The sequence below is a fragment of the Delphinapterus leucas genome, chromosome 21 (assembly GCF_059928025.1).
Source record: "Delphinapterus leucas isolate spDelLeu-1000000601 "Yukka" chromosome 21, BTC_Dleu_Yukka2, whole genome shotgun sequence".
Classification (NCBI taxonomy): domain Eukaryota; kingdom Metazoa; phylum Chordata; class Mammalia; order Artiodactyla; family Monodontidae; genus Delphinapterus; species Delphinapterus leucas.
This window is the reverse complement of record NC_143149.1, coordinates 25,594,112-25,621,481: the sequence shown is the minus strand read 5'-3', so window position 1 is coordinate 25,621,481 and position 27,370 is coordinate 25,594,112. Positions and strand designations below refer to the sequence as shown.

Below are 27,370 nucleotides of genomic sequence, written 5' to 3'. Positions count from 1 at the left end.
AATCCTTTAAGGGTCTTGTCTCACCTTTGTGTCCCCAACAAAGGGCAGGCCTGGCCACAGCATGCACACAGTAGGGGCCCAGTAACTGTCTGTTGAATGTATAAATAAAGACTGAGGGCCTTGTTTTCCTGTTATTGTTTAGACAGCCCCTTTTCAACTCCATGCAAATAGAGAGTTTTGGTTGGAGGGAAAGTGTTGGACCAGGAGCCAGGAGAGCCAAGTCCCAATCCAGGCTGGTCACTAACTGAGCGGGTGATACCGAGTCTAAATCTCCCCGTCTATAAAATTAGGTCAATGGGGCTTCCCTGGTGGCGCAGTGGTTGAGAGTCCGCCTGCCGATGCAGGGGACACGGGTTCGTGCCCCGATCCGGGAGGATCCCACATGCCGTGGAGCAGCGCTGGGCCCGTGAGCCATGGCCGCTGAGCCTGCGCGTCCGGAGCCTGTGCTCCGCAACGGGAGAGGCCGCAACAGTGAGAGGCCCGCGTACCGCAAAAAAAAAAAAAAAAATTAGGTCAATGTTCTAGATTGTTCTAGATTGTTTTTCAGCCTTTTAGCCAACATGGACTCATTTTGCATCATTTGTTCACCCATTTAAAATTTTTTGTTTATAAAATAGTGACTCTTCATTTTTACACTAGCTATGCCTGCCAAACAGAGTCTCTGATGCAATGGAGTGACTGACACTAAGTGGATTTAAAGGTCCTGCTAAGATCATTGGGGGTGATCTAATGGCGTATAACATCTTCATTATGCTTTTTGGAAATGTTTAAAATAGCTGATAGGACTCTAGGAGTCTGAGGACCGTAATTTGGGAACCCTCAGCTGGATGGTCCCTGCTGGCGCCGGTCTGAAATTTTTCTGCAGTGATTCCCCCATCTTGAATAAGGAGAAATGCATACCACTGAATGATTTCAGAATGATCTTATTTCCTCTATGTAAGACATATATTTATGTATTTTAAAGTGAATGTGACATAATTACAATCTGCTTGTAAGCATTTTCAGAAACTATACACTACTGTTTGAGAAAATCAGAGATGTTGTTAGTATAAGTTTGTGTGCCCAACACACAGTGAGACCAAACACACCAAAACGTTGGAGTTTGGAGCAGAGAAAGATTTATTGCAGGGCCCTGCAAGGAGAGGGGTGGCTCATGCCCTAAAAAAGCCCCGAGCTCCCTGAAGAGTTTCAGCAAAGCATCTTTAAAAGCCAGGTGAGGGTGGCGGGGTCACAGGGTATGTGATCAGCTCATGCACAGTTCTCTGATTGGCTGCTGGTGAGGTAGCAGGGTGGGGTCACAGGGTTAATGTGATCAGTCCTTAGGCCCCAGGCCTCCTGGAGCGATGTGCTTGGATCATCCAGTAGTTAACATCTTCCATTTAGTGGGGGGCTTTCACATCTGTAGAACAACTCAGAAATGTGCATCAAACACTGTTATCTAGGTACTTCAGAGAGGAGCTAAAGCAGAGGATTTGGAGGAAGCCCTGTCCTGGGAAGGCCCCATAGGGTCCTGCTCAGTTACAATGTCCCTGAATGGTTAGGAAGCCAAGGGTAAGAATCTTTGTTAAGGGCATGTTTTATTAAAGTTTCTTTTTTTGCTCTCTAAAATTTTATTTATTTATTTTCCCACACTGCATGGCAGGTTGTGGGATCTTCCCCAACCAGGGATCAAACCCGTGCCCACTGCAGTGGAAGCGTGGAGTCTTAATCACTGGACCACCAGGGAAGTCCTGCTCTCTAAAATTTTAAACAGGAACGCCAGGCTCACAATTGGTCTAGCTCGTTTAGGATTCTTTCCCAGTACTTCCCTCAGCCCTAGGCTTCTTTTCCCTGTCAGTCAATGCCCCCCATGTTCGAATAACCCTTGAGAGGAAGTTGAATGCGCTTCTCTATGCAGCACAAATTTCCACTTCTGTAGGAAGACAAATGGAGCAAATTGGGTTACGACTCAGAAGGACATTACGGTGTCAGTGGAATAAGTCCTTATTTCGTTTTATTGGCTTCCTTGGAAAGTGCAAACTTCAATAGCCATATATGTTCTCCTGGGCAACACCAAGTCTCTCTTGTGTTTTATTTTTAGTCTTGACAAGAAAGCTGTCTTTGCAATTTGCCTCAAAACAGGTGATGGATGGATGTAATATTTATCCTCAAACAAAGGCGCAGCAAGAATAACAATAACCTACATTTATACAATGCTTATACATATTGTATATCATTTGATACTTGTAGCAACCAGTGCAAGACAAATTGGCATTATTTCTCCTAAATGAGAACTTGAGGGTCACGGGAGGTGTTTTTTGTTTTTTGGTTTTTTTTTTTTTGTTTGCACCACGCGGCATGCAGGATCTTAGTTCCCCGACCAGCTATCAAACCTGTGCCCCCTACAGTGGAAGCACAAAGTCTTAACCACTGGACCGCCAGGGAAGTCCCAAGTTGCCTTGTTTAAGGTCACTCAGTGAATCAGTAAAGAAGCCAGGATTTGAATCCTTATCTCTCTGTCACCAGTACCCACGATTTTCCTATCCAGAATGTTGCCCTAAGCTTTGTTATTATTTACCCAGGGATAAGAAGGATTCCCCTGCGCAGTACACAGATCAGATGCCCAACATACACAATGCCCAGCATGAGCACTGGACTGAAATGAACAGAAAAAGTGGTGCTACCTGAAAAGTGTCATTATTTTTAGGAGAGGCTGACAGAGGGACAAATAAAACTATTAACTCAGCTTTTAAAGAGGCAATAAGCAATATTAGCAAAGGTAGAATTGAGGAAAATCATTGAAGGAGTAATGTTTGTTTAGCAAATTCAGATGACCCATGTGAAAATTATTCAAGCTTAATAGCTTAGAAATGCAAATATAGAAAAATGAGAGACAAATTAATCCCATCAAAATGGCAAAGATTCTTAAAAAGTCATAAGATGAAGTTTTGCAAAGAATGAAGGGAAATGAACTTCTCGTAATTGCTTGTGGGTTTTAAAATTGGTACAACTGCCACAAGGGCAATTTGGCATCTTTATAAAAAATCCTAGATGTACGCATTGTCATATATCTGTCTTCCTGTGCTAGGTAGTAGGAGAGGGATGGATGGTAAGCGAGATATTATTCCTGCCTTCCTGGCAGGAGAGACAACTAAATAGGCAATCACAATAATGTGATCATTTGATGAAGACTATAAAATAGATTTTCCTATTTTTGCAATAATGATATCTGTGTATGTGTGCATGTAGAATATTAAATACACTAGAAGTATATATAACAGAGTTTAATGGTGTTTGTTTCATCTTCGTATTGTAGAATTGCGGGATATTTATATTCTTTTTAAAGTTTTTCTATATTTTTCAAATCCTCCTATAATTAATAGGCAGGAATCCTCCTATAAAAAAGGCAGGAATTCATGATATAGTTTTATTATATATCTATAAATAAATATATATAAATAAACTATATCATGAATTCCTATAATAAACTATATCATGAATTCCTGCCTTTTTTACTAGCAATGAAAATCAGTCAGTTCGTGAGTCAATAAGAACCAGGCCTGGTGGCATATAAAAATCTAGAATTTTACACGCAGTACACTTTGGGGCAAGCCTCTGTGTATGCATCTGAAATCCAGATAGTCTCTTCCTCACTCACTTCTGCTTTCTTTTACTGCGTTTGTGTGTCTGAGCTGCTGGTGTTTGGACCCAATTATCATTATTGGCTTTCAATACAGTTTATCAGTGAGACCGGAGTTCAACCTTGAACTTAAGCTTTGTTGGCTAATAAGCTTGCCCTCCCTCTTGCCTCTGCCCAAGAAGGAAACTAGGTCCCCAGGACCCCAAACTTGCGGTTGAATATTCCTGGGTACATCTCTAGGAATACCTGAGAAATTCTTTTTTTTTTTTTTTTTTTTTTTGCGGTACGCGGGCCTCTCACTGTTGTGGCCTCTCCCGTTGCGGAGCACAGGCTCCGGACGCGCAGGCTCAGCGGCCATGGCTCACGGGCCCAGCCGCTCCGCGGCATGTGGGATCTTCCCGGACAGGGGCACGAACCCGTGTCCCCTGCATCGGCAGGCGGACTCCCAACCACTGTGCCACCAGGGAAGCCCGAGAAATTCTTTAGGGCTTAGGATCTAGAGAGTTTTTAGAGCATCCTGTTGTCATGTTCTTTCACCTCCCGCATTAGAATCAAGTGAGTTCTTGCTTCTAGACTTGGAGATTTGGACTTTTAGGTTCCCACCTGCCCTCCAGGGAAAGCAGCTAACTCACTGTGTTAGTTCTTTAATTCCATCACCTGACACTCTGGATCATCGCTTCTCTTCTGCTGGCTAGTTGGAAGACTCCAGAATGCCTTGCAGAGTATGGTTTATCATAAACTCCCATTCCAACTTCTTTCGTTGGCCATCCACCTGTCCTGTATTTAGCCATGAGCTTTCCCTCAGCAACACCTCAAGCTTCTCAGTTAAACCTCCTGATTTTATATTCAGGCTGCACAGAAACTTGATATTTATGACAATTGGCAAACATTTTTTTCCCCAAAAGTTAAATTAAATAATTACGAGGTTGTGTGACTCTAATATTCTTTTTAGGAAGTGATGAATTATCCTCATTTAGGCCATTAAATAAAAAGTAATCAAAATATCTTGCAAGTCCTATGATTTATGTGCTGCCTGATAGTTCTAACATTTAAATAATGATTTATTTCTCCTTGGGATCCACTGACAATAACAGAACTTTAAAAGAATTTGAAGAATCAAATACCTATGGCAAATATTCTTGGGAAATATTAAAGCAAAAGACAAAATATATCTAGTTAGCACGATAACATTAAATGAAATTGAAGGTGGCTTCTGTATTATTTATGTTCTAAGGATAGAAACACTTAGAATGTCAAAATTCCCCTTAGTTTTTCAATGGGGTACTATCTTTAGTCTCAGGAGGAGAAGACAAATTGAGACACAATATTTATTATTAAATATTAGTTATTTGACAGTGCATGGCAGTAATGATTTATCACCATTTTGGTGAAGTTCACTTATTTCCCTAAAAAAATTAAGACCAGCACCTCTTCAAGTTATTTATTTTAGAAAGATCAATGACAATATATTCATTGCTGAATACTCCAGTACTGGGGATTTGCACTAAGTGAGGTCTTATTCGTATCAGGGACCAATCGTTGACATGATTCTCATGAAACTCAATGGGACTTAGACTTCTATATTCATATTTCTATGCTATTAAGCCTGAATAATTTTTCATATGGGCCATTTGTATTTGCAAAACCAACACTATCCCTTCAATGATTTCGCCTTAGTTCTACCGTTACGGATATTATTTATTGCCCCTTTAAGTCTTAGCCTCTTATGTAAGCTGTTTCTTCTTCTTTTTCTCTCACATCTTAATTTCTGGCGATCTCATTTCTTACAATTTCCTGAGTAAACCTGTTACCAATTATCTAAGTAGCAAAAGAAAAAATGTTGAATTAAGTCTGACTTTCTGTGCTAGAGATCTGAAAATTATTTGTATTTATTTAAGGGTGAGAAAATAACTTTTCCTATTCAGCATATTTGATACATATTCATTAACACACAAACAAGTGTTTGTGTTCCCTTAAGAATCAACTGCCTCCTCAAAATATATTTAGGAAAGAAAAGAGATTTGTTCCACATCCAGCCCTGAGTCTATTCAACTCACATCCCTGAGTCGAGAGGGCATTGCCTACTGCTATACACTAGGCTCCTGGCATCGTCGGTTACCCTGAACTCCAGGACCACTTTCGCAACAGGGCTAAGAATTTGGATCATTTGGTCTTAGCAGAATGATGTGAGAAAGGCCATGCTTCCATTTATTATTTGTTTTTGTTTTTTTTTTTAAGAAATATTTATTTGAGGCTTAATAATTTGTTGGGTTTATTTTATTTTTTAAATACTTTTTTTTTTGATGTGGACCATTTTTAAAGTCTATTGAATTTGATACAATATTGCTTCTGTTTTGGTTTTTTGGCCGTGAGGCATGTGGGATCTTAGCTCCCCGACCAGGGATTAAACCCACACCCCCTGCATTGGAAGGTGAAGTCTTAACCACTGGACCGCCAGGGAAGTCCCTCATGTATTATTTGTAATAGACCTTTGTCATTCTTTTCGATGACTGAGCCTTGGAACCTCCTTACTGTATTTGGAGAAGCACCCACATTTTGAGGCAAAGCCTGCTTCTCACTATGAATGTATGCTAGATAATCACATTCCCATCATCTTTTGCAACTAGAGCTGCATGATGTGCCCTAGGCATCAACCATCACATATACAAATGAATCAGGAGCTACTTTTGTGCAAAAGTTAAATACTATTCAGAAGCTCTCTGGGGATCTGTGGAGGCAGCTCCTAGAGGTAACTGTGGCAGTGGTGCGTGTCCAGTGTCTGTGGTGCCAGTCTTGGAAGCGGCACTGTTGTGTACAGTGACGGTAGCAACCTTGTCTTGGACCATCTGTGGCATTATTTGGGCTTTATGCCTGGCTGCATGGCCCCAGAGCCTGGCTCTCTAGAGATTATATAAGCAACCCAACATCCTTTATGTTAACTTTTAAATTTTGATATCATTTAAAACTGACAGAAAATTGGCAAGGATCTACAAGAAATTCCTATATACTTTTAGTTTAGGGTTTTGTTTTAATCTTCCTTAAAAAAATTTTTTGGGGGGAAATAATCTCAGACTCACATAGAATTTGCAAAAGCAGAACATAGAGTTTCTATATATCCTTCACCCAGCTTCTCCCGATGATAATAAGTTACAAAACCATAGCATAACTATCAAAACCGGGAGATTGATAACAAATTACTAGTTAAACTACAGGCTTTATTTGGATTTCACCAGTTCTTATATGCACTTAAAAGAGATGTATGTAGTTCTACAAGATTTTATCCCATGTATAGATTTGTGCAACCACCATCACGATCAGGACACAAAACTTCCATCACCCCAAATAAGCTCCCTTTGCTTCCACTTTTCAGTCACACTTTCTCCAAACCATTATCCTTGGCAACCATGGATCCATTTCCCATCACGATTTTGTTATTTCGAGAGTATTGTATAAATGGAATCATGCAGTATGCATACTCATCTCCTAAAGATAAACAATAATTCTTAGAAGCGATTCAGCTTTACTCCAAAATAAGGAAGAGAAATACTTTCTTTTCTTTTTTCTTTGAGAAACATTTTCTAAACACATCATATTCTGTATAGATTCTTTTACCCATTGTCTCCACTCTGTAAACAGTGTTTTCTGTTATCATGCAAAATAATCTCTTCTCTGACACCAATCTCCTGTTTCCAGATGATGGCTAGATATGGGGTCTCAGAACTCTATTTCATTGATCTGTCAGACACATATGCATGTACTCCTGTTGCCACCTTTAGTTAGCTAAATGCCAATTTTTTTTTTTTTTACTTTGGACCATATTAAATTCCTTGGCATGGCATCCTTCTCAAATTCCCATTAATTAATAAAAAGGTGGGAAAAAAGATGATGTCAAGGTCTATTACCTTCTTTGTCAATAGCAAACCTCAAAGGATATGAATAGGTCTGTGTGTGTTCCTTCAGTTAAATAAAAAAACACAATGGACACTTCGTTAATATTTCTTTACAACCTAAAGTACCACCTCTCTTTTTTCATTTTGGTACCAACACATGTCTTCTTTGATAAGGGACTGCTCTCATCATAGGTGACTCGATTGAGTAGAAATAACAATGTCACATAATTCTCCTTGGGTTAACCCAGACACACACATTTACCACTAGTGGGTCTTCTAGCCTTTGTGGTTTTTCTTTATCTCATTTGGCCCTTTGCTGTCCACTGACTTCTACCTGGCGTTCAATGTAGAGTCTAAGCGCTGAAGGTTGCAAATACAATGCAGGTAGGGGATTCAGAGAGACAAGAGGCATATGAAAGCTGTTTCATTATTTGTCCATATGTGAGTACTGAAATGATTTTTATTAAAATACTAGTTACGGCTTCCCTGGTGGCGCAGTGGTTGGGAGTCCGCCTGCCGATGCAGGGGACGCGGGTTCGTGCCCCAGTCCGGGAGGATCCCACATGCCGCGGAGCGTCTGGGCCCGTGGGCCATGGCCGCTGAGCCTGAGCGTCCGGAGCCTGTGCTCCGCGGCGGTAGAGGCCACGGCAGTGAGAGGCCCGCGTACCGGAAAAAAAAAAAAAAAACTAGTTATACTAATTATATGGTGATTTTATTACACACGGGGCCTATCCATGTGTAAGACTAATTCCCTGTAAGCTAGTGCAGAACTTTTATATGAGTATGCTTACAGAACGCTCCAGAGAAAAACTGATAATCTGGGAATGATGGGAATAGAACTTGCTAGAGTTTTGTTGTGAGAAACTTTATAATAGTCATTCTTAATAAAGATGTGTGTTCTTCCTTCCAGAATTACTTTAATGCATTTTTGACAACGTATAACAGCTTATAAAGACTGTAGGGATCTCACCCCTCTGGGTTGAGAGTCGTCTTTGCAATGATTCCATTTTACCATAAAGAATGTGCTGTTCATTAGTTGTGCTAAAGCTGAAACAGGAGTATGAATTACTAGGTTAGAGCTTTAATAACCTCACATGATAAGATTCAGGTGAAACTAGGGTTGAGGTCATATACTACAGATAGATAAACTTGAAACTGGCCTTTTTGTCAGGTACCTGTGATAATTGAGGAAAAATGCAGAGACCATAAGAAATTAACTTTTTTGTCCTTATGTAGGGGGTCATAAGAAAAGTTTTGGTATAAATTAGCTCTGAGGGGCCTAGGAAGATGGAACTCACTCTTCAGGGTAGGAAAGGAAGCCAGGATCTGTGAAGTTGTACCAACTTTTTTTTAAACTTGGAATATCAGAAACCTCTACCTTGAACGTGACTATCTTTATTGCTTTCTTACTGTCTAGAATTAAGTTCTCTTCCTCTTTCCTTTAGTATTGACTGACCTTCTCTTGACATCATTTTCTTGTCTCTGTTAAATGAAGTATTTTTGTCCATGTTTAAGCAATTGGTGAACTTGAGAAAGTTGGGAATCAGACAAGAATCCTAGAGCAGTGCTGTCCGATGGAACGTTCTCTGACGATAGAAATGTTCTATACTTATGCTTTCCAATATGGTAGCCACTAACCACTGGCTAACCACTGAGTTTTTGAAATGTGACTAGGGTGACTGAGAAACAAAATTCTAAATTGTATTAAATTTTAATTTAAATGACGACAGGTGTCTAGTGGCTAAACTGTGAAACAGCTAAGCTCAAGGAGGAAAATAAACTCAGGTGAGATATTCAGGACTTATTTCATTATAATTCCTTTCATCTAGAGATATTTCTAGAGCTCTTCACTTTTAAAACCTTCGAAATTTTATAATTTGTTTCATTGAAGGAAGCCATTCATTTATAAGCTGTCTCTGAATTATTTTGCTCAAATGCGCAAAGCTGCTTTCCAACGTGTCCTTTCTTTCAAGGATGCTTATTCATTCCCTTCTTGACCTGACCACACAGCATCCTTCCCCATATTCATGAGACATACAAGGGCAAGCACATAGGAACTGTATGAAGAGGGTTGTATATATAGACACTGAACATCCTCAGCTTTCAAGAGGCTGGCTTGCAAAGGTTCATTTGTGAATTATGGTTTTGAAACTTAGGATAGATTTTCCCACTGACTCAGGTTACGTGAGCAATATACTCAACTCATTTAACCCAAAATGTAAGTGAAGTTATATTTGCTTTACAAAATCCTCAAAAATGATAAAGTTGCAATTCTAATACAAATACAAAACCATAAATAAAATAAATGTGACAGGGACTTCCCTGGCAGTCCAGTGGTTAAGACGTCGCCTTCCAATGTAGGGGGTGCAGGTTCTATCCTTGGTCGGGAGCTAAGATCCCACATGCCTCGGGGCCAAAAAAACCCGAAAACATAAAACAGAAGCAATATTGTAACAAATTCAATAAAGACTTTAAAAATGGTCCACATTAAAAAAAATAAATAAATGTGACAGTTTTCTGTTTAGGGTGAGAGAGGCAAGAAATAGAGGGACCCAAGATGTGCATAGTTTTCTTGAGAGTGGGGGAAAAGAAAGGATGTCAGTGAGGAAGACGTTAGACTAGAGAGTTCAGCAAACCACCTTTGAAGCAGTGCCCTCATCACTGTGCAGTGAGGACGAAGTATGGGGAGAGGGCAGCTGTCCAAGGAGAGGTGCTGAATGTTTCTGAGTTGATTGTTAAAAACTGGTTGGGGAGGGAGTGCAGTAATACCTCTACTCTCGGTAGCTTTTTATTATTTTTAAACAGGACTCTCAAAAGATACCTGAATGACATGGGACTTAATTTCTTCTCAATAAGCTCTAGGAATTAGTCTTCTCAGGCAGGCTTGGCAAGCCTATTCTCCCCATGGATTTGGGAAGAAGAGAAAAATATGTGAGAAATGTCTTTGTTGTAACTGTATCTCCAGGATATAACACAGGGTCTGACAGAGCAGTTGCTTGAACACGTGACTGCGGTAATAATGACAGAGTGAATGCTATGACTCTTGTGCAGAGCTGTTTGTCCAGGAAGGAAACAAAGCAGAGGCTCTAACCTATGGACATTTTGTTTGCATTCTTCTGAGGGTTAAGGACCCTTAACCTTCCTTAGGCTCTTCTGTAGAGATAGAAATAATCTAGATTTATGTCTTAATTACAGTTAAAGTTTATAGAAGCTTTTACTTGTATGGAATTCGGTCACTTCATTTAATTTTTTAGATTATCCGTACACTCTCCTTTTTGTACTGCAGTCTACTCTACACGTTTGGTAAATGAAAGATTCTAAGGGCCTTGCCATCATACTGACACCTGCAATTCATCTCTCTTGAGCCCTGTGTGAGAGAGACTTGGAAAAATGCAGCCTTCAGTCGACCATGGAGAGGAGCTGTTATTTTTCTTGGTCTGACTGAAGTTCTAGTTAGCCCTTGACTGCTTCCTGGGATGCTACTATCATATTCAGATAGAAAAAATGATAGCTTAAATAAAAACTTAGAAACAGATGGTTTTCATCTAAAATTTAACCTCCTTTGAGAATTTCTACATCCACTCAGGCATCCTTTATTCCCCCCATAATTTTGAGATTTTTATCTTTTCAAAACATTTTGATCAAATAGACTGGCTGACTTCTGCTTTTGGACAACATGGAGTAACAGGGACAGATTTATTCTCTTAACTGAAACAACTAAAGAAAAAAAGGCCATATATAAGAAAACAATGATATTCAGAAACTGGACCTCAGGCAGCACAAGGCACTGGTCCCTCAGAGAGGGTAAACTGATAAGCTGAGCCCTATGATTGCTCCAGCTTACTTCCTAGAGAGAGTTTTAGGCCACTGTACAGGAAGGGGGACCCAAGTGAACTGATTATAGTCAATTCCTAGATACTGTGTAATTACGTTTGTAAAATTTCCAGCTGGACCTTTGTACTAGAGATATTTCCGTGAAGGTTTATGTTCTGGCCATGTCCACAGCCTTCTTCTGGGGAAAATTGCACTCTCCCCTTCTTTCTGATTAAAGTTGCCATGGCATGGCGCGTGCAATGATCAATCAGTGACCATATCCCTCATCCTCTGGTTTTGACTGATGGGGCCAGGGATCAATGTTCATGCTTAGGTGGAAAATAAAGGTGTTGCTCGGCAAGAACTTTAACCCAATATCTTGCTCCGTATTGGATAGTAATTAATTGAGCCACTCAGATCTTCTCTCTTGGAGAGCATAAATGCCAAAAAAAAAAAAAAAGAGGGGGGCTTCCCTGGTGGCGCAGTGGTTGAGAGTCCGCCTGCCAATGCAGGGGACACAGGTTCGTGCCCCGGTCCGGGAGGATCCCACGTGCTGCAGAGCGGCTGGGCCCGTGAGCCATGGCCGCTGAGCCTGCGTGTCCGGAGGCTGTGCTCCGCAACGGGATAGGCCACAACAGTGAGAGGCCCGTGTACCGCAAAAAAAAAGAAAAAAAAGAGGGCACCAAGAACTTAGGTTGTGTCTCAGAAGACTGAGCTATTATTTTGGTTTAACACTAAGCCTGATATATATCCCAGTCTTAAGGAAACCACAGTGCAGAGTGACTATACAGTTGCCGAGATGATTTTTCTGTTTTCTTTCACAATAAATTACTATTACCAAAGGTCATATATTTGTGTTTTTTCTTACAAGCTAAAATAGCTTCTTTATTCTTATCAATAATAATAGATAGCTATGGTTGAGTCCTTACTGTGAACTAAGCCCACATATTATAGCGTCTCCCCAACAGTCTTGTAGAAAAATATATTATTATTACTAATACAATTTTACAGATTATAGCCCAAGGTCAAATTATTAGTATGTATCAGAGGTGGGATTCAAGCCCCAGTTCAAGTTCATCTGACCACCAATTTATACCCCTTTTCTTCCTCTGGTTACCTGCCGTTGATCAATATTTCTTCCACCTAAGTTAATCAGGATACCTAAAAAAAGATGAATCTCAGGGTGTATATTGAACTCAAAACCTGTTTTCAATGTTTTTTTATTTTTGGATAATTATTACTAAAATTGGATCTGTTTTTCTTGGGTGAGTTGTCAGTTAACCACTATTAAAATTCCAGTTAGAATACTTCTGAATAACCAATTTCCAAGTAATTAAATAAGAGGCTGTCTTCTTTTCGAGAAAATGTTAGCTGACAACAAACATGTTTTTAGCTAATAGATTTCAAATTAAAGGCATTGTAAGTGGTATTTTACTGCCAGGAAGGAGAACTGAATTCTTCTCAGAAAGATTAATATTTCTAATCAAAGAAACACACATACAATTCTCACTTTCAGGTAGAGTCACTTTAGATGGAATTGTATGCTAAGGAAATAGAATTGGTTGCAATCTATGAATATAGTGTGGTTTGAAAAGGTGATTTCAAAAAGTTCAATCAGAAAAGTTCAATGCAGAAAATATAATTTCTTTTAGGAATTATTATGTATGTCATCACAACTTAGATTAGCAAATTTGTGTCTTTTGAGCCTACTAAGTAGGTAAAAATCTGGCGTAGTTTAGAATATAAGGAAATCTGGAATATAAACTGTTGGACTACACAACAGGAGTGGCTTGAATTCATTGGTATTTTTGGCAAAGGACTAATAATTGCTGTCAGTTTTCCAAAGAACTACAGAAGGAGACTAGGAAAGGAAATATTGTAAAAATTATTAAACCCTGTCACATTATAGCATCCATAGACTCCCAGACAGTATCCCATATTATACTTTTTCTAAGATTAAAAGAAAAAACTATATGTTAAGCCTTCAGCACTTTGAAGCTGCTGAGCAGAGAATGTTTTAGAGCAATCATTGTTAAAAAAAACTAAAAGACATGAAACACGACCACTTTCCTTTGAATTGGACCCTCTTTTTGAGAGCTGTGTGTGTGAATTTAGGTGTCCCCCCGCCCTCTGTTTTGGTCGTTTTAAGGATACAAAAAACCTTATTAGTGAAGGTAACTTATCATTAGTGTCATTATTATTAAAATACTGCAGCACATAATGAAAAGTCAAACAATACTAAAAAGTACACAGTAATTGAGTCTCCCTTTCGACCTAGACTCAGGAAGGTGATTGTCATCAACAGTTTCTCTGTGTCTTTAGTAAAAAATTCCAATTGTTCACGTATATACATATGTATTTACATAATGAGAGTATTTCTATTGAATACTTACTCTTCCACTATATATGTTCTGTAATATACACATATGTATTACTAAATAGAACATCTTAGTGATACCTTCACAGCAACATGTATATATATCTACTTTATTCTTTCTAACTGCTGTACACTATTCTTTTATGTAGGCGTAATGTTATTTATTTAACCAGTCCCCTATTGACAGACAATTAGAGTTCTTTGAGATCTTTATATTGTTATGCTGCCGTGAGTATGCCTGTATATATGTCTTTGGTAATGTTCAAATATACTTGTTAGATACATTTTTAGCAGTGGAATTGCTCAGCTAAAGGGTATCTGCATATTTAATTTTGATCCTGTCAAATTACCCTCCAAAGAAATTTTTGCTAATTATACTTCTATCAAAAATGAAAAACAGTGAGTCTTCATCAACATGGTAAAACTGATCTTTGTTAATCTTCTAGGTGAAAATAAAGTGTTGTTTTACTTCTTATTCTGTTGATTTCAAATAAAACTGAAAAACTTCAAAAAATTTTAAACTATCTTTTTTCTATAAAATGCATGTTTTGCTCCTATTTCTATTAATTTTTTGGTTTATTCCTCAATCGATTTGTAAGAATGCTTCATAAATTATGGAAATCACCGAAATACACTTTCTTATTAGATTTACTTGGTGAAAGCAATACACGTCTATGATTGTAAACATTTAAGGACATTACCAGTAATGACTAATATTCAAGTTTGATTAGCCTTTGATAAATATTGACACAATAACTTCATACTAATTTGTTAGAGGTCAAAAGAGAATGTTCCCTATGCATCATTTGTTTAGTCATGTGTACTTTCTGTATACTTTGCAGTAAAATTTACACAAAGTACAATATATAGGCACTAGGGATTATTCTGCTCCATTAGAGTGGCTCTTTCCTTGAACTTAAGTAGTTTCCTCATAGTTTGTGTTGATGAGTGTTCAGCTGAGGACTTGAGGAAAGCCCTCTGTTACTCTCCAAATCTCTGTCTCTGCAGCCCTCTCCTTTCTGGTACTTTGCCATGTGAACTCTAGATGCCTTACCCTCCTCAGACGCCCACTTCTGTCTCCTCAATGCAGGAAGACTCTTACTCAATCCAGAGTTATTCCAAACATTTCAGCAAAAGAGCCAGTGAATTCTTTTTCTTAAACCAGATTGCATAAGGATTTTTGTTATTTGCATTGAAACAATCCCACCTGTTTATTGAACTTTATGGAGCTATTTTTTATAACATGTTCTGACAAATATGGTAAGAATTCCAGCGAAGCATAGAGTACCTCTGCAGGGGTCCATTAAAATATAGTTTAAGGGGCTTTTCATGTGTCTAATTCAAGAGTACTTATCAGACTACTAGAGGGGAGAATAGACTAAGTAACTTGATATAATTCTCCACAAATATTATTCTTTCAAACAATTAAATATTATACAAATGGTTTATTTGCTTCATCTTATTATGAATATTATACATACTCAGTATAAAACACATACATGTACATGTACACATACATATCACCATTACCACCATTAAAAATATTATAAATTAGAAAATAAAGATCATCCAAAATATTATGACCCCATGATAATATCCATCTCTGTTGCACAAGAAAATTCTTAATTCGCAGATGTCCATAAGCAGGGTATACAAGGGCTATTCTGTATCCCGTTCTCTTCTTTCTTCACTTTATCATTCTTCATAAGACTTAAATTTTAATACAGCTAATCCTCCATTTTTTTCCTTTTAATTGGTCCTTTTTGTGTGTCTTATCGGTGAAAACTTTCCCTCTCCAAGATTACAACTATATTCTCATATATATTCTTCTAAAATTCTTAAAGTTTCATCTTCACATTTAAGAGTTGAATCGACTTAGAATTGATTTTTGTATATGGTGTGAGGTAGAAATCTAATATATATACATATATATATTTTTTTCCTATATAGATAATCAAATTTTCCAACCTGTTTTTTGAGCAGTCTGTTTTCCCCCCTTTGATTTGTATTGCCCACCTCTGCCTGGTGAGCAATACATGGGTCTGTTTCTGGGTTCTTTGTTCTAATCCATTAGCCAGTTTGTCTATACTTGCCTCACAGTGCTAATTAATGAATATTTAAAGTGGTCCTAGCTGATAGGAAAAGTCTCCTTATCACATTCTGCCTCAAAATCAACTTGACTATTCTTGGTTCTTTGCTCTTCCATACGAACCTTAGTAGATTTCTCTAGTTTACCACACACACAAAAATCTGTTGGAGCTTTGGTCCAAACTTAACAGAGTTTACAGATTAATTTGAAGAAGTGACATCTTTTTGACACAAAATCATCCAGTTCATGAAAGTTACATAGCTATTCATTTATTTGGATCTTCTTTTAGGAGTTTTAATATTGTGTTATTATTTTCTTCATAGACATTTTTAGACTTAGTCCTTTATTTTTGTTGTTGTTACTTTGTTGGGATATCTATTTAGTTTCATGGAAATAGAACATTATATTGTATCAGGAAACAAGAGAATATTGCTTCAAAAAGAGTGTGATCAACAATTCAAACTGCTCCTGAAGGATAATGTTGAAGAAATAGCTGTGGATTTGACAATTAGAAAGTATCTGGTATCACTTAAGAGACTATATATTGGCTCAGATATATGTACATTTGAATTCCAGCGCCATCTGTCATTAAGCTATATGAGTTGAAGTACTCCACTGAGTAAAGTGATAAAGTCTTCACCACAGGATTCTTGTGTGGGTTACGTGAGTCAAAATGTGTAAAGCATGTAATATTTCCCAGCTAATAAGCTGTGAAAAGAAGAGGAAGATATGACAGCAGATTAAAAGAATATTAGAATGGAAAATAGGATTTTTCTTAGACCACCAAAGAGTTAAATCTGTGGATAGGAAAAGGGGAAAATTCTAGTTAATAAATAGACCTGGAAGATATTTAAAATAAGGCTGATCAAATAAGAGTGATCAAATGGAACAGGATAGAAAGCCCAGAGATAAACCCACACACGTATGGTCACCTTGTCTTTGATAAAGGAGGCAAGAATATACAATGGAGAAAAGACAGCCTCTTCAATAAGTGGTGCTGGGAAAACTGGACAGCTACATGGAAAAGAATGAAATTAGAACACTTCCTAACACCATACACAAAAATAAACTCAAAATGGATTAAAGACCTAAATGTAAGGCCAGACACTGTAAAACTCTTAGAGGAAAACTAGGAAGAACACTCTTTGACATTAATCACAGCAAGATCCTTTTTGACCCACCTCCTAGAGAAATGGAAATAAAAACAAAAATAAACAAATGGGACCTAATGAAACTTCAAAGCTTTTGCACAGCAAAGGGAACCATAAACAAGACGAAAAGACAACCCTCAGAATGGGAGAAAACATTTGCAAATGAAGCAACTGACAAAGGATTAATCTCCAAAATATACAAGCAGCTCTCACAGCTCAATATCAAAAACCAAACAATCCAATCCAAAAATGGGCAGAAGACCTAAACAGACATTTCTCCAAAAAAGATATACAGATTGCCAACAAACACATGAAAGGATGCCCAACATAACTAATCATTAGAGAAACACAAATCAAAACTACAATGAGGTATCACCTCACACTGGTCAGAGTGGCCATCATCAAAAAATCTAGAAACAATAAATGCTGGAGAGGGTGTGGAAAAAAGGGAACCCTCTTGCACTGTTGGTGGGAATGTAAGTTGATACAGTCACTATGGAGAACAGTATGGAGGCTCCTTAAAAAACTAAAAATAGAACTACCATATGACCCATCAATCCCACTACTGGGCATATACCCTGAGGAAAACCATAATTCAAAGAGAGTCATGTACCACAATGTTCACTGTAGCACTATTTACAATAGCCAGGACATGGAAGCAACCTAAGTGTCCATTGACAGATGAATGGATAAAGGAGATGTGGCACATATATACAATGGAATATTCCTGAGCCATAAAAAGAAATGAAATTGAGTTATTTGTAGTGAAGTGGAGGGACCTAGAGTCTGTCATAAACAGTGAAGTAAGTCAGAAAAAGAAAAACAAATACCATATACTAACACATATATATGGAATCTAAAAAAAAAAAAAAGATTCTGAATAACCTAGGGGCAGGACAGGAATAAAGACTCAGACGTAGAGAATGGACTTGAGGACACAGGGAGGGGGAAGGGTAAGCTGGGATGAAGTGAGAGAGTGGCATGGACATATATACACTACCAAAAGTAAAATAGATAACTAGTGGGAAGCAGCTGCACAGCACAGGGAGATCAGCTTGGTGCTTTGTGATCACCTAGAGGGGTGGGATAGGGAGGGTGGGAGGGAGACGCAAGAGGGAAGGGATATGGGGATATATGTATACATACAGCTGATTCACTTTGTTATACAGCAGAAATGAACACAACATTGTAAAGCAATTATACTCCAATAAAGATGTTTAAAAAAAAAAAAAGAGTGATCAAAGCAGAGTGGATAGTCTCAAAAGCAGACAGTGTGACAGAGCAGAAAGTGGGATGAGGAAGGAGACACTTGAACCAAATGGGAAAACAATATTTTGGAGCCATTTAGCATAGTGTCAAGTAGCCTTACACTTGTCCACATCCCATAAACATATATTTGATTTTCATCATGTTATTATTTTTTTTTCAAAATGATATCATTAGAAATAGTTAACATCTTCTTCTTAGTAATGAAGGAATTGTGTTATAAATTTTATAGTGTGCCAAAAACGATTAAACTGAAAAGCAAATGTTAGTGTTATGGTTTGGATTAAGCTATCTAGAATATTCAATAAATCAGAATCACTCCTTGCCTGGTGATAGTATATAAAGGAACTTTTATTATAGCTTAGTGGTAAATTTATTCGGGTTGTTAAGGCCCCTCTGAAGAGTAACTGGGACTGAATGGATGACAAACTTGGAAAGATTATGAAGTTAAAAGGAAAAGGAGATAAAGCAAAAGAAATAAATCCTTAATCCTTTGTTCAGGAAATGTTTAGTCTTATTGTGTCCAATAAATCAGGGAAACACAATCAAAATGTCAAGATTCAATAAGCATCATCCTCTCTGTAGCTTTTTCTCCCATTTTCTTTCTTAACAACAGTTCTTTGTATTTCTGATTTTAACCAGACCAAGCCTTTTTGCAACTGCATGCATTTTAAGTCTCATTTATATTAGGGGATGACTCTAGGTTAAAAAATAAGGGAAGGGGCTTCCCTGGTGGCACAGTGGTTAAGAATCCACCTGCCAATGCAGGGGACATGGGTTTAAGCCCTGGTCCAGGAATATCCCACGTACCGCGGAGCAACTAAGCCCATGCGCCACAACTACTGAGCCTGTGCTCTAGAGCCTGCGAGTCACATCTACTGAGCCCACGTGCCACAAGTACTGAAGCCCGCACACCTAGAGCCTGTGCTGCACAACAAGAGAAGCCACCGCAATGAGAAGCCCGCGCACCACAGCAAAGAGTAGTCCCCGCTCGTCGCAACTAGAGAAAGCCCGTGCACAGCAATGAAGACCAAATGCAGCCAAAAATAAATAAATAAAATAAATAAATTTTTTAAAAAAATAAGGGAAGGAATGAAGGTGGGAAATAAGAAAGGAGGATAAGAAACAAATAAGGAAGGAAGGGAAGAATAAAAAGAAGAGAAACAAGCAACGAAGTGTCAATTGAAAACAATAGCAGAAGGAAGTGCAGCAAAATAAATAGACAACTCCAGTTCCCAAACTCTGATTTACCCTTTAAAAGCAATTTTTTTTGACCCAATAAGAGCACATGTTACTCTCTTATAGATTCACAATGTACATTAGCACATTAAGGACTTGGAGAGGGAATCAGTTTAACTTGTTTAACTCGACATTTCCCAAACGTATGTTCATGGTATGCACATGGCTCCTTGTGAAACAACTATTAATGCCATAGAAATTTAATTCCCATGGAGCACACTTCAGGAAAAACTGGAGCTCACAATTTCAATTGCATGTATTACTGAATTTTATTATCTTCCTCTTAAGCACAACTTCTCTTTTTTTTTCCAGCTTCATTGAGACATAATTGACATGTAACATTGTGTAAGTTGAAGGTATACAATCAGTTAATTCAATACACTTATATATTGCAATAATGATCACCACCATAGCGTTAGCTAACATTTCCATTACATTACATAATTACTATTTCTTTTTTGCAATAAGAACATTTGAGATCTAGTCTCTTAGGAACTTTCAGGTATATAATGCAATATAATTAACTATAAGCATCATGCTGAATATTAGCTCCCCAGAACTTATTCATCTTATAATCAGAAGTTTGTATCTTTTGACAAATTTTCTTATCTTTGGCTGGATTATCATGCTGTATCAGTTGTGAAGCATGTCATTATACAATGCTCAATATCCACTATTCCAGGAAATACTGTCCATTAGATATATGTATCACATGCTTTCTAAGCCATGGTTCTTTGGTCTTTGAAGATATGGTTTAAATAAAAGAAAAAATGAAATGGGCTGAGAGGTCCCCAGGCCTCTATTTTGAAAGATAGGTAGGTAGAATCATGGCCTCCAAAAAAGTTCATGCCCTGATCCTTGGAATCTGTGAATGTGACTTTACATGGCAAAAGGGACTTTACAGATGTGCTTAGGAGAAGAATCTAGAGATGGAGAAGTTATTTTGGATTATTTAGGTGGCCTTAACCTGATCGATCACCTGAGTCCTTAAAAGTAGACAATGTTTCCCTGGTGCAAGACAACCAGAGAGATGGTAGCATGAGAAGGACCATTGTTAACTTAGAAGGTGGGGGAAGGGAACCCTGAGCTATAGAATGTGGCAGCCTCTAGAAGCTGGGAAAGGCCTTTGGAAAGGAATACAGCCCTGTTGATATCTCAATTTTATCCCAGTAAGACCTGTGTCAGACTTCTGACCTATAGAACTGTAAGATAATATATTTGTAAAGTTCAAGTCATCAGTTTGGGGGAATTTATAATGGCAGCAATAAAAATCGAATTCCATAAATAAGTATGCAAGAAGGTAGGATAGAAAATATTTGGATTAAACAACCTCCTCTAGTAAAAAAATGATTTAACACACTTGTATTCTGGCACTGTCATAGGCAGAATTCTAAGATAGCCTCCAAGATTCCTGGTATATACACAATTTTCCCAGTTATTCAATCAAACACAACTCTGAGTGCTGCTGCAAAAGTGCAGATTAATTGAGGTCCCATAATTGTTGACCTGAAAATAGGAGATTATCCTTTATGGACCTGACAGGTTATTACCTGACAGGTAATCAGATGAGCCCTTAAAAAGGATGGGGTTCGGGCTTCCCTGGTGGTGCAGTGGTTGGGAGTCCGCCTGCTGATGCAGGGAACACGGGTTCCTGCCCCGGTCTGGGAGGATCCCACATGCCGCGGAGCGGCTGGGCCCGTGAGCCATGGCCGCTGAGCCTGGGCGTCCGGAGCCTGTGCTCTGCAACGGGAGTGGCCACAGCAGTGAGAGGCCCGCGTACCACAAAAACAACAACAACAAACAAACAAACAAAAAGGATGGGGTTCTTGCTAGCGGAAGATATTCAAAGAATGAGAAAAATTTGACACCAGGGGGATTCTCCATTGCTAGCTCCATTGAAGATCTCCATTGTTTGTTGTAAAATTGTGGGCAGTCTCCAAGAGTTGAGTGGGCCCCAGCTGATAGCCAGCAAAGAAATAAGGACTTCAGTCCTACAACCACAGAGAACTGTACTCTGCCAACAATGTGAATGAGCTTGAAGAGCACCCATAGTTCCAGATGAGAGCATAGTCAACATCTTGATTTCAGCTTCATAAAATCCTAGGCAGAGAGCCCAGTCTTACTGTGCCTTGACTGTTGACCTTCAGAACTATGACTTAATAAATGGTCTTGTTTTAAGCTGCTAACTGTGTGATGATCTGTTACACATCAATAGAAAACTAATTCAGGCACATAATGACATAATTTTTAAAAGTTATCTAAAACTCCATTTCAGTCAATGATAGCATTTTCATGGGGCCTGCGGGAAGCACTTTCCGTCAGATCATATACCTTTGAGGAAAATTATTTATCCACGTATGTGTCACAGAGCCCATCCCCATGCACTGTAGACTCGAACAAATAGGTTTTGATTTGAGTTAAAAAGATTCCACACCCCCTATCATATTGGGGATCATTTTAAGGGATGTTCAACTTTAAACACCTCTACTCTCATGATGCCAATTTCCTATTTTCATTTGGCAAAACCAGGCTACTCTGTTTATTGAAAAGATGAAATATGCTTCTATCAAAATACTAATAATGATCATGTCTCTCGAGTATGAGAATAGACTTCAAGGCATTGCATCAGGGGGAATTGAATGGAGAACACCAGGTCTGCTCCAGTGCCCAGTGACTGGTAATGCTCCAGGGTGCTTGCTGATGTTACTAATAGAAGTGACCAGGATTTGGTGAGGAAATGCCCAGAGGGCACTGCATCTGAGTCAGGGGTCCGCAGGTCTTAAAAGCACAAATACTTACTGACTTTTGTCTTGATTGATTCTCTTGGCCTCCGTGCTAGAAGTTGAAGGAACTGTACTAAGACAAGGAACTCAAAAGGAGAGGGAGTAGGCAGACAATACTCAGGAATAAAAGAACAATGCCAATGCGGAAGTCAGGACCCAGGTCTAAGAATAATAGACCATGCCATAGTGGAAGGAACCTGGTTCTCATTTTGCTCATTTGTGAAATCAGATTTGGCAAGGGAACGCGTTGCAATCCCATTTAATACAGACCAGCAAAATTTATTTTTGGTGGACCTCAACCTGAATTCCAGGTTGTAGATAAACAGGGACCTGCAAAGGGAAGTATGTGGTGGAAGCAATAGGTGAAAGTCTCTCACAACTTTCTCTATCCCAATCAGAAGTAGAACACACGTAGAAAAATATCTGTTGTGTTAACATTAAACCATAGTAATAAGAAAATATTTGGGTGGATGATAAGACTTAAAACACAGTTGTCTTTTATCATACATGAAATTAAAACAATTTGTATCTAACAAAATGAAGAACTCTTACATCTAAGAGTTTTAAAGGAAAGCAATTCCTTGCTCATATAAATATGTCTGCTATGGCAACAGGAATTTTAAATCTGTGAGGAACTAATATTAAGTGACAGGTTCTCTAGATCAGCTCTGTAAATGCAAGGCATTATTTGATTTAGATATAAGATTTTCATCACTTAATCATATAATTCAGTGAGATATTTTTATTCTAACCTGAACTTCTTTTCAGAAGACTTGAATCACAAAGAGAGATATTGGCAAGAGATAATGATTTGTTAAATGTATGAGACAATTATTTTAGGGATTAACATTGTGTATATAAAATCTACTGATTGGACACCCAATTTTATAGCAAGTATATTTTGAGTTAAAAAAGTGAGAAAAATATTTTTGTATGCTTATGGCACACACTGTCTAACATTTTTTCTTTTAAGGGTGCTATGTAAAAAACATTATCACTATCAAAAAGTAAAAGTTATTAGTTATCCAGAATTTGTTCAGTGTAAAGTTTGGACCTATTGTAATCTTTTGAGTCAAAAGTGAGTTGCCTCTGTACTTTGATGGAGAAAAATCATTTTCCAGTTTGGGACAATGTTACTAAAGTGATTCTTAGAGACTGAAATGGAATAATTCTTTTGTATAGATGCATAGTAATCTATTTAGAAAACATAAAAGCAGTAAAGAATATATGCCCCACATTTAACCATAGGGAAGTCCAATGACCTCTAAAAGATGCGTTGGCTCTGTGTGTACTGAGGGGGATGGAGGGATGCCCAATTTCAGGACAGGTGTCATTGTCCGTTCCCTCACTGGAGTTGTGGGCAGAACACGTATGGCAGTAATAATGCTAAGCTGTATCTAGAATAATCTGAAATCTTCCAATTGGACAAATTTTTGATCAAATAAATCAGATTTGGATGTTCTTAGTTATAATACCAATTGAATCTTTGATATGCCTCAGTCTTCATGGATGTTATTAATTGCATTTCACTGCTGTTACTTTGCACCTATGTGATAGTGTGATACTTGAGCATTGTCAGATAGCAGGGTTTGTGGAGTAACCAGACAGCCACACTGGAAGCACCAGTTGTGCTCCTAATCTTTCCCCTGGGTTTAGCTCTAATTTTTAATGAGTTTGCCTCTGTTGAAGAGCTGAATCTCTAATAACCGGTATGGGGAATGATGCGTGAGTTATTAAAACATATAAGAGCTTAGACAATGAGAAGGGAAAGGGCTACACCCTCAGTTGTTGAATTGGTTGTAAAACAAATTCCTGGGAATTTAATGAATAAAATTTCTGTTGGCCTCACATTTGGAATTAATGAGGTGGAAAATATGAAATAACATGTAACAGCCTTGCAACACAGAGAACCAGACCTAGGAGAGTTTATTTTGGAGAAGGAACGTTTTCTAATCTTAGGTTCCTGTTTAGACTTATGACCACTAGCTGGCATGTGAATTCTAGTTAAACTCAGAAACTGTTTATTTTTGTAATTTTTGTCTGGGATTTTTCTCAATTTTTTGACTGTCAATAAAAAAGGCTGACTGGCCGAGAGCTTAAACCAGGCCCCGCTGGAGTTCACTGAAGAACTTCAGTCAACAACTATTTGTCTGACACTGGTCTCAGGCTGGGGAGAAGGTTGGGAAAAAAACCCATTCTGGGAAACTAGAGGCCTGGGTTTAGTTCTATCTCTACCACTAATTAGCTGCAGGTCTCAGGACAGTTATCTAACCTTCCTGGGCCTTGTCACCAGGTAAGTTCCCCAAAGTTTAACTTGAGAAACAGTAAGCTCCAGGTTGACAGATCTGGTTTTCCTAACGGTGCCTCCATCAGACTGCTGCCAAAGTTTAGGAAACAAAGAATGTTTGGTCATCTGGGACTTGGGGCAGTTTCCTAACACCTGCAGGACTCGCTGCTTTGGAACATCCTTGATGGTACATAGCAAAACATATGACGTATATAGATAATTCCAATCCAATCCAAAGTAGTGCCTGGCAAAATGTTCCAGAGCGTTCGTGTGTCTTTCTGCAATGTGACAGACATTCTCATGAAATTCCTGCAGCATATCTCTTGGACAGTTATTGATGTATGACGTACATAGAGGAAAGTGCTCCAATCTGAAGGGTCCTGCTCTCCTAGTCTTCACAAACTGAACACATCTGACTAATCAGTTTCCAAATCAAGAACTAGAACATAAGCAGGGCCACAGAACCTTGCTTGCTTCCTCTTCAGTCATTTCCTCGCCCAAGGGTAGCCACTGTTTCTAATGGCATAAAGTGGTTTTAAAATGTCCAAAAAAACCCTGATGGAAAACGGAGATTGCCAGGTTCTAATTTAGAGATCTTGACATGTCATTCAGAAATCTAATCCGTTGCCTGTGCCTGGATGAATAGGTACTACCCTTTTGGAAAACAGTTTGCTACTGTGTCTCAAGATCTCTTAACACATTTATTGTATTCCATTCTTGGATTATCCAAGGAAATCCAAGATTTCCAGATTATCCAAGGAAAATCTGCTTAAAAAAGGATGACTTCAGGGCTTCCCTGGTGGTGCAGTGGTTGAGAATCTGCCTGCCAATGCAGGGGACACGGGTTTGAGCCCTGGTCTGGGAGGATCCCACATGCCGCGGAGCAACTGGGCCCGTGAGCCACAATTACTGAGCCTGCGCGTCTGGAGCCCGCGATCCACAACTACTGAGCACGCGTGCCACGAAGACCGTGCTCCGCAACAAGAGAGGCCGCGATAGTAAGAGGCCCGCGCACCGCGATGAAGAGCGGCCCCCGCTTGCCACACCTAGAGAAAGACCTCACACAGAAACGAAGACCCAACACAGCCATAAATAAATAAATTTTAAAAATTCACGACATATGTCAATATTTAGCTAGTGTTGATGAATTTATTCTATTAAAAAAAAGGATGACTTCATATTTATATTTTCACTTCACAGTTATCTGTAATTATTAAACCATAAAAGTAGCTCAGACATTCAACAATGGGTGAATCATTAATGAGTTCACAGATACAAACCATGAAACATTAAGCAGCTGTTAAAAGGGAAGACAGGGAAAGTACTTATCTTGTAATGTGTAGTAAAAAATTGAAAGTGCGAAATTACACTATGCTAGAACCATATCTTTGTAAAACTGAAATGCATATGGACAAGAACTGGAAAATATTTATGGAGAGATGTTGGTTGCTTTCTATATCTGTTATGTTGTAAAATTGTTATTGTAATAAAAGTCTGATGGGGTAAAAAAAAAAAAAAATGACCGGTAGCTGTGCACGATTTTAGTTCCATGGTCAATTAAGCCTTCACAGAAATATAAAAATTTGAGTCTAAATTAAAGGAGACAGTCTGAGACCTGCCATTCTTGATATTTCCTGGTATTCAAATTCTAATGTAGAGTTCACAGGAATATTTTCCATAATGGACATACCCAGAAGCAAACATTTTCTTTTAAAGGGATCATCACAACCCTCTGAATTGTTTGTTTATGGTTCAGGAATCTTTACTGGCCTGTTGGATTGGCAGAAGTCTCCTCTAAGGACCTCAAAATTTATCCCTGCTGGCACTGCTGATTTGACCAGATTATGTCTCAACCAGTCATTGGCTGAGCCTCATATAGGCCTGTTTTCACAGTTAACTGTCAGCACTGGGCTCTTCCCAATTAATATCAGACTAATGCCACTTCCAGCAGCTTGGCAACCTGCCCCTTGAGTTTACCATCTGTCACTGCTGCTGTTTTTAACTGATAAACCCCCTATCTCAGGCTTAACCCAATAAGAAGTGTATTTCTTGCCCGTGCCATTCTTAAACAGGTGTTCTAATTGGCAAGCAGCATCTCCTAGGCAGTGATGCTTCATAGATCGGCAACATGTGGTTTCCAAGTTGGCTGTCCTTGCTGGAAGAGGTAAGAGAATGAAGGATTCATGGTGGAGGTTTTTATGGGTCAAGCCTAGAAGTGGTGCGCCTCCCCTCCACTCATATACCATTGACCCCAACTTAATCACATGGCCAGATCTAACTGCAAGAGATACTGGGAAGTACAGTCTGTCTTTGAGCCCAAGAAGAGGAGAAATTGGGTTTGATGAATAGCTAGTTTCTGACACACATACAACTGTACAACTATTTTCAGAGTATTTAAATTTTTAAAATTACTTTTCCCTTTGTTGCATTATTCGTGATTTCTCACATGTGAATTTTAAAAAGTATTCCAATTTGTCTCTGAAACGTCTATTATAATTTTGCTGTACATTTTTTCAAGCTATATATATACATATATATATAGTACATATATATACATATAAAATATGTGTGTGTGTATGCCTAATCCAAGGTTACATAGGCCAGATCCAGAACTTGAGACCAGGATTTATAACTGTGAGTCCACTGAGTGGTTTCATTTTACTATACTTCAATATCAAATATATAGAGAAGATGACAAAAAGGTCCATGAGTCAATACTTTTGATTAATATCATCTCTACTTTAAATTCCAGTACTGAGTAGTAAATATCTAGATCACTATCTTACATTTTAAAGCCGCTAGGGCATCAAATATTGGGATCTTTTTGTAATTACCTTTGCTACTTCTTCCATTCTT

At 38.4% G+C, this 27,370-nt stretch overlaps 1 long non-coding RNA gene across 1 annotated transcript in view; it reads left to right on the top strand.

The window, feature by feature from the left end:
• LOC149744445 (uncharacterized) overlaps positions 1-27,370 on the top strand; it is a 99,085-nt gene that overhangs the window by 43,187 nt on the left and 28,528 nt on the right. Inside the window, exon 1 of the long non-coding RNA XR_016391163.1 lies at positions 1-27,370. This exon is cut by the window's left edge and continues 43,187 nt beyond it; it is cut by the window's right edge and continues 22,649 nt beyond it. This is a non-coding gene — a long non-coding RNA (uncharacterized LOC149744445).